Genomic DNA, 12,911 nt, shown 5'->3' with positions numbered 1-12,911 from the left:
GAAACAACATATAGAAAAAAATCAGAATTCATTCAGCACAATGATAGAGACTATGATTTTCCTTTTTTTTCTTCTTTAAATTTCTTTTTTATTCTTTCCTTTTTGCCAGTGAGACTGAATTCTTTTCCTCTAACTCTCCCAAGAGGAGAGAAGAACGATCATCAGTAGCAATGGACAGCTGTACAAAATAATGCCCAGTGCCAGCTTCACACTCAGGAGAGAACACTGGACCTATTCATGGTTTCCGGTACTCTACACAGAGAAACTTCTCTAGTAAGGAACTATAGAAATGATCCCTGAAGGTATCATCTTGACTATCATTTTCTTTGTGTTCATTTCTACATGCTAGTTTTCCTATACCAAAGTAAAACATTTTGCTCGTATGGTAAAATAATTAAAGAAAATTTTAAGATATTTTACATAGTCAAGTTTGTTTAATAATAAGTAGTCTTACTCTTGCATGAAACCATCCCAACATTTATCTATTTAAAACATTATTCATCTCATCATTTTCCTTCACAAACACAACCAAAGTTTAAATATATTAAGAATGGAGGGGATGGAGAGATGGCTTAGTGGTTAAGGCACTTGCCTGCAAAGCCAAAGGATCCCAGTTGACTGTCTGGGACCCACATAAGCCAGATGCACAAGGGGGTGCATGCATCTGGAGTTCGTTTGCAGTGGCTGGAGGCCCTGGCATGTCCATTCTCTCTCCCTCTCTCCCTTCCTCCCCCCTCTTTGCCTCTTTCTCGCAAATAAATAAATATGTTTTTAAAAAATAATGGAAATGTCTACTAAAGATTTATGACTCAAGACAAAAGTAAGTAAGTTGTGGCTGGCTGTGGTGCTGTGTGTCTTTAATCCCAGCACGCAGGAGGCAGAGGCAGGAAGGATGCCGAGAGTTTGAGCCACCCTAAGACTACATAGTGAATTCCCGGTCAGACTGAGCTAGAGTGAGATCCTACCTCGAGTAAAAAAAGAAAAAGTAAAAAAGTTACCCATTGTTGGTAATACCTTCCTTGTGGTATGCTTTCAAGTCAACATGTTTAACATGTCACCACTCTCATCAACCTAATTCTTTTCTTCTCTTGCTCAATAAATAGCATATGATCTACCTACTCCATGAAATGAATACACACATAAGCAGATGCATCTTAGAATGTCATTGTCTCTTGACTCAGACCAGTCCCTTCAAAGTCCACATCCTAACTTCCCACTTACAAGAAATCTCATTTGCAAAATGGGAATGTGGATACCTATTCTGTAAGTTTGTTATAGTTAATGAGACAATGTAAATAAACAGTTATAGTTAAATGAGATAATATAAATAATTAAATGACTTATGTTATAGTTTATATAGTTGTAAACTATTGTATAGTTTACATAGGTTACAGTTAAACAAGATAATGTAAATAAATCACCTAATACATATTAGGAAGAACAGCCACCAGTGTTTCTTTGTTATTATAAACATACTTACCTTAATCTTTTTTATATGATACAGTTGTGTGCTTCATAATAATATTTTGGTTTTTACTCACAAATATTAAGACATTCAAAACTATATGCAACCTGGGTATGGTAGTACACATGTTAATTCCAGTACTCTGGAGGCACAGGTAGAAGGATCACTGTAAGTTTGAGGCCACCCTGAGACTACATAGTAAATTCCAGGACAGCCTGGGCTGGAGTGAAACCCTACCTTGACAAAAAAAAAAAAAAAAAAAGAAAAAAAAAACTATATTCAATACTCAGCTAAGACTCATCTCATTCCCAATTTATTTTTATTTTTTTATTTATCTGTTATATGAGATATATGAGAGAGAAAGAGGGAGAAAGAGAGAGAGGGAATGGGTGCGCCAGGGCCTCCAGCCGCTGCAAATGAACTCCAGACACATGCGCCACCTTGTGCATCTGGCTTACGTGGGTTCCGGGGAATTGATCCTGGATCCTTAGACTTCACAGGCAGTAACTTAACAGCTAAGCCATCTCTCTAGCCCTCATCCCAAATTCTTGAGACTCCTCAATGTGTCTTTATCTTATCTGAGTATACAATAAATACTCGGTAACTTAAATGAAGGTTAAGTAGCTCAATCAGCAAAGTACTTACTATGCAAGCATGAAGACCTGAGTTTAATCCTCAGAACCCATGTAAAAAAAAGAAATTTTTTTTAAAGCCACACACTTTAATCCAAGCACTCGAGAAGCAGAGATAGGAGGAGTGCTGTGAGTTTGAGACTAACCTGAGACTACATAGTGAATTCCAGGATAGCCTGGGCTAGTGTGAGATCCTACCTCAAAAAACCAAAACAAAATTAAGAAAACACTATACTCAGTCATGGTGGCAAACACTGATAATTCCAATGCTGAAGAAGCCGAGATAGGGGGATCTCTAACCCACTTGTTGAGCTTCAGGTCAATGAGACTTTGTCTCAGAAGAAGATGGGTCTGTCTGACTGTCTCTCCTTGCAAATAAATAAATAAAAGTATCTTTTAAAAACGAGGCTAGGGAAACTGCCTGTGACTGGATGGCTGCTTTTTGCTTGTGTTTTTGTTTCCTGTAATGCACATGTTAAGAAAAACAATAAAGATTCTTTTAAACGCTAAAAAAAAAAAAAAAAAAAAAAGAGGCTAGGGAGATAGCTAAGCACTTAAAGGTGCTTGCTTGCAAAGCCTGCCAGCCCAGGTTTGATTCCTCAGGACCCATGTAAAGCCAGATGCATAAAGCAGTACATGTATCCAGTGTTCATTTGCAGTGGCAAGAAGCAGTGGCAAGAGGCCCTGGAATGTCTGTACTTCCTCCCTCTCTTCTCCTTCTACTCCCCGCCAATGTCTCTCTCTCTCCTCTCAAATAAATCACTTTTGTTTTAGCTGGGTGTGCTGGCACATGCCTTTAATCCAAGAACTCGTGAGGCTGAGGCAGGAAGATCACTGTGAGTTCAAGGCCAGCCTGGCACTACAGAATGAGCTTCAGGTCAGCCTGGGCTAGAGTGAGACCTTACCTGAAAAAAATGAAACAAAACAAAAATATTATTTTGAAAAGATGGATGGCATTGCTGAGGAAGATCCCTAGGGTTGTCCTCTTTGTTTCCACATGCATGCACACATATGCGAACCAACCCCCCCGCCACACTTGCACATACACACAAACACAAAATGCAGCATGACCTACTTTACCACTTACTGTGTACAATTTTAAAACAGCATTTTCCAATGACTGTTCACAAAGTTTTATAGCAGTCTCATTTCCCCCTGTTTATTTTGGCTCCTAGATGGGAGCCTCTGCTTGCTGGATGCTCTACTCTGGTCTAGTGATTATAGCACATGGTAATACTGAACAAATGCAGAGACAAACAATGGCAAGCGCTCAGTGAAAACACCAACAGATTACTCCATAATGCTGCGCATATGAAGAACATATACATTAGAAGCCCAGCTAGTAATTTAGAAATTAGTATACTCACTGTTTGTTTCCTGACTCCGGAAAGCTCAAATTTGCAAGCTTTATAGTGCTTTAAAATGGGGCTTGGCATTATATCACTTTTTTAAAGGAAAAAAGTAAGTTGTAAATTATAGACATACACACAAATGATATCTATAAAAGGCAATTTTATAGCTTGTCATAAAGGAAAAATGACATTGCATGTGAAGTCAAAGTTAACAAGGAATGTCAATAAGCATTAACATGTCAGACCTATGATACAAATGTCAATTTCTCATCAACATTCCTTTTTTTGTTAGTTTCTTTGAGATAGTGTCTCACTCTAGTCCAGGCTGACCTGGAATTCACTATGTAGTCTCAGACTGGCCTTGAACTCACAGAGGTCCTCCTACCTCTGCCTCCAGAGTACTGGGATTAAAGGCGTGTGCCACTACATCTAGCTTAACATTCTACTTTTTACAAAACTGTATTTACCACTTTCTCTTTGATACTATATTCTAATTAATTTATTTGTGTGTGCATGTGTGCACATGCATGTGTGTGTACAGGCACATATTTTGGTCAGAGAAGAACTTTGAGGAGTCTGTGTTCTACCTTCATTAAGATGGGATCTCCTGGCTCTGCAAACAAGTATCAGACTAAGTAGTCCAAAGCTCTGGATTCTCCTGGCTCTACCTCCCATTTTTGTAACTGTATTGGAATCACAGATGCTTGTGACACTTTGCATCATCTTAACATGTATGCTGGGGAATTAACATAGGCTAGCAGGCTTTGCAAACACATACCTTTAACTGCTGAGCATCTCCTCAGGCCCCAGTCAGTATTTTTCTTAAGGATTTTGCTGACATTCTCCTCTTACCCAGAGTTCTAACAACAAAAAGCAGCTATCACTCACATACAGATTATGGCACTTTAATGGTAGCTTCCCTTTAAAAGGTATAGTTTTAAGGGCTGGAGAAATTGCTCAGTGATTGGGCTGCTTGCCTGCAAAGTCCAAAGACCCATGTCATCTCTCTCCAGATCCCACATAAGCCAGATGCACAAAGGTGAAGCAAATGCATGGTTACACATGCTCACTTGGTGGCACAGGCATCGGGAGATTGACTTCAATGGCTGAGGCCCTGATGTACCAATTCTCCCTCCCTCTCTATCTCACTCTCTCTCTTAAAAAAAATTTTTTTAAAGGCATAGTTTACAAGGCACTCTGCTGTCGGTAAGCCATGAGAACAAACTTTTTGAAAAAAAGCAAGAATAGTATTTTCCACCCTTAGCCCTTTTTTTTTTTTTCACATTCTGAAATTTTCTAGGAATTAAAACCTAGCACGGCTGGAGAGCTGGCTTAGTGGTTAAGGCACTTGCCTGCAAAGCCTAAGGACTCAGGTTTGATTCACCAGTACCCACATAAGCAAAGTGGTACATGTGTCTGGAGTTCATTTTGCAGTGGCCGGTGGCCCTGGCATGCCCATTCGCTCTCACATGTTTATGGTTAAGGTGCTTGCCAACAAAGCCAAAGGACCCAGGTTCGATGTAAAGCCTGATGCACAAGGTGGCATATGCATCTGGAATTCATTTTCAGTGGCTAGAGGTCCTGTTGTGCCCATTCTCCCTATCTGCAACCCCCAATAAATAAATAGATAGATAATAAAATAACAACCTAGCAGGTATCTATAGTCTTAAGGGCAACATTCATAACCACAAAAGTGCATAAATAGTATAAACTACAATAGCTGTGGTGAAAAGCTACTACTTGAGGCGCTCAGGCCATCATGGCATCTCCCACTGGGGAAGAGAGCCTGGGTGCCCATGGCTCCAAGTCTGTGGGCCACAGCTGCTCACCCAGGACCTGGTGGACTTGGTGAATGTGCCCCTGTGCAACATCATCAGCAGCCACCTGACTTGTGCCAAGTGCGTCCAGAGCAGTGATTTCATCTACTTTGGGACTGGGAGAGGAATGAAAATGACAGATGACATTAAGCACTCCCCCAGCAGTTTCCCTTGGATCTTGTACTACTGGACATTGATGCTCTTATCAAAGGAGCATATTTTTCTGGATCATATATTTATCTAACTCCAAAAATAACACCATTGTGCAATAGATGACTGATACACTGAGTAATCTTTTCCTCAAAACTGGAAAGAAACTGTTTACCATTTCATGATAGGTGGAGGAAGAGGACTGGAGATGTGCTCTGAAGAAATCAGGGAAGTCTGCCTGATGGTTTGAGAAGCCAGTGGAATAGAAGAAAAAAAAAGCCATATCTTTGACTATAACGTGTGGCATTTATAAATAAGTAACATTTGGGGGAAGGATGCATTACCTTCGATGATGGCCCTGCACAAGTCAAGAATAAGATAAGGAAGAAATTTAGACATTGTAGTAGATTTTAAGGGAGAGGCAAAGCCTATGTCCCATATAGATACTCTCCCTTCCAGTGTTTTTGTTTTTGTGGTTGTCAGTCTGTGCCCCAAGGAAATTGTTTCCAGATGGCTAGATGCCTAGCAGAACAGTAAGGATGCTGCTTTTTTTTTTTTTTTTGAGGTATGGTCTCACCATAGCTCAGGCTGATCTGGCATTCACTCTTGTCCCAGACTGGCCTCGAACTCATGGTGATACTCCTACCTCTTCCTCCCAAGTGCTGAGATTAAAGACATGCAACAGTACACCTGGCTCATTTGCTAATAATACTTTTGTTGCATTTGGATAAATTTATTTGGTGTGTAGAGACTTAGTTACTAGAAAATTAAACAGGCCACTTGGTTGAAATGGAAAATCTGTTGTCGTGAGAATTTGCTTCCGTGTGCTATATCCTGCAGAACAGAAGCCCTGCAGATTTAGTGACAAGGAAGAAAGATTAAGCCAACTTAAGAGCAATCAAGAAGAATTTCAGAAGGAAGTATTAAAAGCCATGGAAGGAAAATGGCTAACAAATCAGTTGAGATAGAAAATAATGTCCTGCAAGATGAGGATTGAACAACTGAAACAAACAATATGTAAAGGAAATGAAGAAAAATTCTGAAGGCCTTATCAAAACCAAGGAAAAGAACCAGGAACTTTGTCGAGCCCAGTGGCACCAAGAAAGAAAGGAGAAGATTCAGAGGCACAATTGCAAGCTTGGTGACCTGGTGGAAAAGAAAACTATTGACTTGAGAAGTCATTATGAGCATCTGGAGAGTCTCCAGCAATTCTATATACTAGAGCTCACCTCTGTCATCTTCCTAATTGATGAAGTGAAGACTGCTGTGAGAAATCCTGCAGATGTTTCCTCAGAGAGTGACAGTGCCATGACCTCCAGCACCGTGAGCAAGTTTGCTGAAGCCCAAAGGACAACCTATCTCTCTGGAAGATGGGTCTGTGATGGTCACAATGGTGACACCAGCATTAGCATGGCAGGGCCTTGGATTAGCCTTCCTAACAATGGGGACTACTTTGCCTATTGTACTTGGTAGAAGAGAAGAAAACTACATAGGGGCCTGACATGGAGCATAATAACCCCACCCACACCATCAGGGTCGCCTTGTGCTATGCCACTCAGCTGGTCAACATTTTGTCTCATATACTTGATGTCGATCTCCCAAAATGCTGTGCAACAGTGAATTTTGTGGAGAAAATCTCAGCAGAGATTTACTCAAGCACTGAAGAAAGTGAACACTGGTATCCTTTACCTTTGTTTTTCACAGCATGTAAATTTAGACCAATTACAACCACTGCACACCCTCAGGAACCTCATGTACCTGGTTTAGTTTGAGCTCTGAACACCTGGGCAGGTCAGGACCTTTTGAAGTACTAGCAGACCGAGGAGTCCATGGAATCTGTAGACCCTGGAGTCACTGGAGAATCAGATGACAAGTGACGAGGAAACTGACCTGGGTACAGACTGGGAGAACCTTCTGAGTCCCCAGTTCTGTGACATCCCGTCCCAGCCTGTGGAAGTCTCCCAGAGCCAAAGCACCCAGGTGTCCCCACCCATCTCCAGCAGCAGTGCAGGTGGGATGATCTCCTCTGCTACAGCCTCTGTGACCTCCTGGTTCAAAGCTTACACTGGACACCGCTAGTGAGCATGAAGAAAGTGTGCTCTCCCATCTCCCACTGCACTCAGTGACCCTGTGATGGAGTTATGATTGTGCCTGCAGGTCAAAGAGGTCAAACCACAGTTTGCTGTTTCTGACAGGGAGACACAGCACCTCGCTTATTAGGTAGCCTGTCATGGCAACTGACATGCGTGGGGTAACAGAAGAGAGGGCACACAAACATCCTTCCGCAACGACCAGTGTCAGTAGAAAGACCCAGGCTTCCACTGGCCAGTGTGTTCGAGACATTCTCCTTAGGTATCTTTGGGTCCCAGGCCTGCCAGACATCATAACACACTGGTCCTTTGATACTCATACTTTTCCTAACACCAAGTTCAAGAGATGTGTCACATCCCAAGGAAGTGGCTCTTGGTGATGAGGACCTGAAAGTCTAAAACTGAGTTTGTTTTTCTGCTCTTTCCTTTTGTACAGAGAGCCAGCAGCAATTAGAAATATTTGATTTCTTGATAATTTTGTCGGCTTTGGTTTTTGAGCTGAGATTTTGGTCTTGTTTGTGAAGGGTGGCTTTAGAGGACCAGTAGTAGTTCAATGCTTATTTCTTTGTGCTGCTGTCATAGCTCATCACATTCCTGGGTCTCTTTCCTACACACCAAAGAAGCTAAGGTCTCTATTTCTAAATGGCCCACACCCATAAATGGAAGAACTCCCAGCTGCAATAATGTCTTAGAGATACCTAAGTATTTTCTTGTCTTCTGAGAGGGAATAAGTTCGTTCTGAATTTCTACTATCCACAGTATATGCATTTTGGAATGAAATATATCTATGAGTGAAAATCAGTTATTAAAGTCATTCCCTTGTGAGCAAAATGCTTGCCTGGACACAAGTTAAAGCCACTTGACTGAGTGGCCTCTGGTCCTCCTTTCAGTGTCCAATTTCTTCCTGAGGGGCCTAGGCAGTGGCATGCATGTGTAGGACACCCTCCTGCTTGCTCCCTGTAGGACTCTGTGGCTCTGACGCCACTGCCTGGTGCCAAGTGCAGAGCACTCTCCTGGCTGGTACTATATTCCTGTCATGAAGGTTCAGCTGTCATGAACTTTTTCCCTCACCAAATGATCGCTTACAGCTAATGTATCTAGATGACAATCTTGCAGAAAATTATAATGAGGGGCATTATGTACAAATTTGTAAGTGGTTCTTTTTTTATTTTTAATAGCTACAAAAAATCCTATATAACAACAACAAAAGGAAATCCTAGCAAAAAGATTCCTAACAGGTGTTATTACCATGTCTTATTAGTGTGACTAGCATGATAGTATCTCAGATCAGTGATTAAGAGGTTTGCCATGCCCTGACTTCTTTTCTCTTTGTGATTACAGTTAACAGTTGGGCTATCTAATCTTTGCTGTTGTGTACTTGGTGGTTAGTAGGGCTTGAGGTAGGGTAGAAGAAAGGTCTTTATTCCTACCCAGGTGTCCTAAGTTCTCTGGTTTTGTGAATGTTCTGCTTAGGGAAGAGACAGGCTTTCCAAACACATGCAGGCTCATTCAGCCAGGGTCTCCTTTGTGAGAGCTTAGCATCACTGATTTTTGGGCTTGCATTTTCCTGCCCACTTGTAGAATGCACAGATAACAGCCAACTAGAAAGCATTAGAATGAGAGGAAGCTACAGGAGAGAATCTAGAGGCCACAAATTCATGTCTAGAGCAACAAAACAAGGATGTGGGGAATTTAGGGATTGATATTTTGTTGTTGTTAATATCACACTTTCTGTCGACTTCACTTTACGTCAGGGTAAGTGGTCTGACACTGACGGCTTGAACACCAACATGCTGGCTTACACTGCTGAAATATTTGGGCTTTACTATTTTGCACTGGATCCACCTGTAAATATTCGTAAATCTACATTTCAACCACTGTTTTTTCTACTCTTTTTGCTGCTCGTTAGCCCTTTCATGTAGGTGTCAGAGCCATGTGTAAACAGCTTTCTGAAAAAATGAAGCTGGTGATTTTTCCTTTAAACAAAAACCCATGGAACTTGGTCATGGTTTCCATTTTAAAATGATTTATTGAAACAAAGTAATAATAAAAACCCACAGGCACCAAGTAGGCTGCTTTAAGTGGTCTTACAAAAGACATTTTTATGTACCAGAATATAATGAAGAAAAGTTTTGCACAAGAGGTAGCTTATGGGGGAAACTATGTCACCAGGTATAGTGGACAGAATTTGTTGAGGATCCAGGTGTTCTTTGGGAAAGAACACTTTCTGTCCTGCTGTTAAAAGAACTGAGTGTCAGAATCTCCTCGCTGTGTCTTGGAGGAGGAGGTTCCCTTTGCTCTGAGACTTAGGAACAGGTTTGAGTCATACAAATGTTTTCTAAACTTTTATTGTACTACTGCAATAAATCTTCTAACAGTAAAAATAAATAAATAAAAACTACTAATCGGGCTGGAGAAATGGCTTAAATGGTTAAGGCGCTTGCCTGTGAAGCCTAAGGACCCATGTTTGACTCTCTAGGACCTTCATAAGCTGGCACAAAGATCAGGCAAGTGCAAGATTGTACATGCCCACTAGGTGGCACAAGCGTCTGGCATTCAACTGCAGTGGCTGAGGCACTGGTGCACCAATTCTGTTTCTCTCCCTCTCTAAAATAAATAAATAAAAAGTTGTTTTGTTTTGTTTTTAAGTCTGCCTTTCTTGGGGAAAAAAGAGCTACTACGCAACTAAAAAGTTTTCTAGTGACAAATGAATAAACCTAATTTATTTAGAATATCTAAACATTTTAACTTTCATTTTCTCCTTAAAGAAGTTGAAAAGGTTCAGTGTGATGGCACATTTCTATAGTCCCAACAGTTTGGAAATAGAGGCAACAGGATCATTCCAAGGCCAAGCTGATCTATCTAGCAAGGTCCAAGTCAGCCTGTACTATTTATTACGTAATAAGATTGTCTTTAAAATAACCAAAAAGGAGGCTGGAGAGATGGCTTAGCAGTTAAGCACTTGCCTGTGAAGCCTAAGGACCCCGGTTTGAGGCTCGATTCCCCAGGACCCACGTTAGCCAGATGCACAAGGGGGCGCATGCGTCTGGAGTTCGTTTGCAGTGGCTGGAAGCCCTGGCGCGCCCATTCTCTCTCTATCTGGCTCTTTATCTCTCTCTCTCTCTCTCAAATAAATAAATAAAAATGAACAAAAATTTTTAAAAGGAACACAAAGGGAGTAAGGTGGGGGAGGGGGCTGGAGAGAATGCTCAGTGGATAAAGTGCTTGCTACACAAGTGTGAGGACCAGAGAAATCCCAGTTCTCTGGAGGCTGGATAGGGAAAGGGGGACCCAAAGCAAGCTGGCTAGCTAGACCATCCAATTAATGAGATCTGGCCTCAACTGAGAGACTCTGCCTTAGTAAACAAAGAGAGCTATTAAGGAAGAAACTCAGCATCAACCCCTAGCCTTCACAAGCACATTCACACATGTGTACACCTGTGCCTACATCTATGTCTACACACATGCAACCATCCCCCACACAATAATAGCTGAGGGGATTTAAGGATATCTAAGCAATTAAGTGTGCCTCCTATATAAGCATGAGGACCTGAAGGGGCCCAAGACTGCCCAAATTTGCATCTCCAGATCCCACATTAAAGAGGAGTGGGCACAGGCACCTGTTACCTCAGCCTCATAAACAGGAGCAGAGACCAGGGAACTGTACTGGCTCATGAAAAGCAGCAAGCTCCAGTACCAGTAAGAAATCTGGCTAAAATAAAAATAGGTGAAAGAGGGAGAGTGACGGAGCAGGATGCCTGATGTTTGTGCTCTGGCCACCACAGGCAAGCGGGCTGTAAGGGCATAAACACATGCATATATAACACATACATTACACACACACAAGCCACAAACAAAACTATAGTTGAACAACCTTTATGAATCATATACAAAGGTTTAGTGGGAAGGAAAAAGGTATTAATTATTCTTAACTACTAAACAGCATTCTTTTACCATAACCAAGAAAATCTGTCAATTATATGGCATCAACTCAAACCATCCTGATCTATTTTTACTTCTCAGCAAGTACCTTTCATTCCTTCGAAACTGAGATAATGTGGAGACCTAGGATGTTCCTCAGCAGTACAGCACTTCGCTTGGCATGTGCAAGGCCCTGGGTTCGATCCCCAGTACCACATATATACACAAACTGATTAACAAAAATTTTAAATAAAAACAAAATAATGTGGCTCTATATAAAGAACAATAAAAGCTTGAGGAAACAAGCCAGGTAACATAGTGCACACCATCTGTAATACCAGAATTCAGGGAGTAGAACAGGACAATCATGAGTTTGAGGCAAGCATCAACTACATCTGGGAAAAAAAAAAAAAGAGGACAGGAGGAAGGAAAAAGAAAATGGAGTTCAGAGCTAGAGAGATGGCTTGGTGGTTAAGGCACTTGCCTGTGAAGCCTAAGGACCCGGGTTTGATTTCCCAGCACTCACATAAGCCAGATGCACAAAGTGGCGCATGCGTCCGGTGTTTGCAGTGGTTGGAGGCCCTGGCACATTCATTCTCTCTCTCTCAAATAATATTTTTAAAAAACTTTAAAAAGCTGGGTGTGGTGACAAACACTTTTAATCTCAGCACTTGGGAAGCTGAGGTAGAAATATCACCACGAGTTCAAAGCCAGGCTGGAGCTACAGAGTAAGTTCTAGGTCAGCCTGGGCTGGAGTGAGACCCTGCCTCAAAAAAAAAAAAAATAAATAAATAAATAAATAAATAAAATGGAGTTCAACATACAAATGCTTAGTCCTTGAAGGCAGAGATCCAAATGCCAAGTACCTTTTTAAGTGTCATTTAGAAAGTATTGCTACTAAGCCCCTCTTATAGTTCACAGAAAGAAGATAGCAAAAATATTAGCCGCAAATACAACTTTAATTTTTATTTATTTATTTGAGAGCGACAGACATTGAGAGAAAGAGGCAGAGAGAGAGAATGGGCATGCCAGGGCCTCCAGCCACTGCAAACAAACTCCAGATGCATGTGCAACCTTGTGCATCTTGTCTTACGTGGGTCCTGGGGAATCGAACCTTGAACCAGGGTCCTTAGGCTTCACAGGCAAGTGCGCAAGTGCTTAACTGCTAAGCCATCTCTCCAGCCCTGCAAATGCAACTTTAAAGCAACTAAATGAACTGAAATTATTAACTGTCCCTTTTTAAAACTGTTTTTAGTAATTACTGGTAGCTGCAGTGGTTTGATTCAGGTGTCCCCCATAAACTTAGGCATTCTGAATGCTAGGTTCCTAGCTGATGGAGATTTGGGAATTAATATCTCCTGGAGGAAGTGTACTGTTGGAGGAGGGCTTATGGATGTTATAGCCAGTTTCCCCATGCCAGTGTTTGGCATACTCTCCTGTTCCTGCTGTCTACCTTATGTGGGCCAGAGGGTGATGTCTACCGT

The 12,911-nt window shown here is 41.5% G+C and overlaps 1 protein-coding gene, 1 non-coding gene and 1 pseudogene across 2 annotated transcripts in view; 1 reads left to right on the top strand and 2 right to left on the bottom strand.

The window, feature by feature from the left end:
• Cmpk1 (cytidine/uridine monophosphate kinase 1) overlaps window positions 1-12,911 on the bottom strand; it is a 70,652-nt gene that overhangs the window by 9,213 nt on the left and 48,528 nt on the right. The window lies entirely within an intron of this gene.
• LOC123461038 lies at window positions 105-312 on the bottom strand. The gene has a single exon (XR_006637362.1). It is a non-coding gene; the product is annotated as a small nucleolar RNA U3 (small nucleolar RNA).
• LOC101609967 lies at window positions 3,164-7,495 on the top strand (annotated as a pseudogene).

The sequence above is a fragment of the Jaculus jaculus genome, chromosome 5, assembly GCF_020740685.1.
Source record: "Jaculus jaculus isolate mJacJac1 chromosome 5, mJacJac1.mat.Y.cur, whole genome shotgun sequence".
Lineage (NCBI taxonomy): Eukaryota > Metazoa > Chordata > Mammalia > Rodentia > Dipodidae > Jaculus > Jaculus jaculus.
The sequence above is the reverse complement of the archived record's forward strand: the minus strand, read 5'-3'. Positions and strand labels throughout refer to the sequence as shown.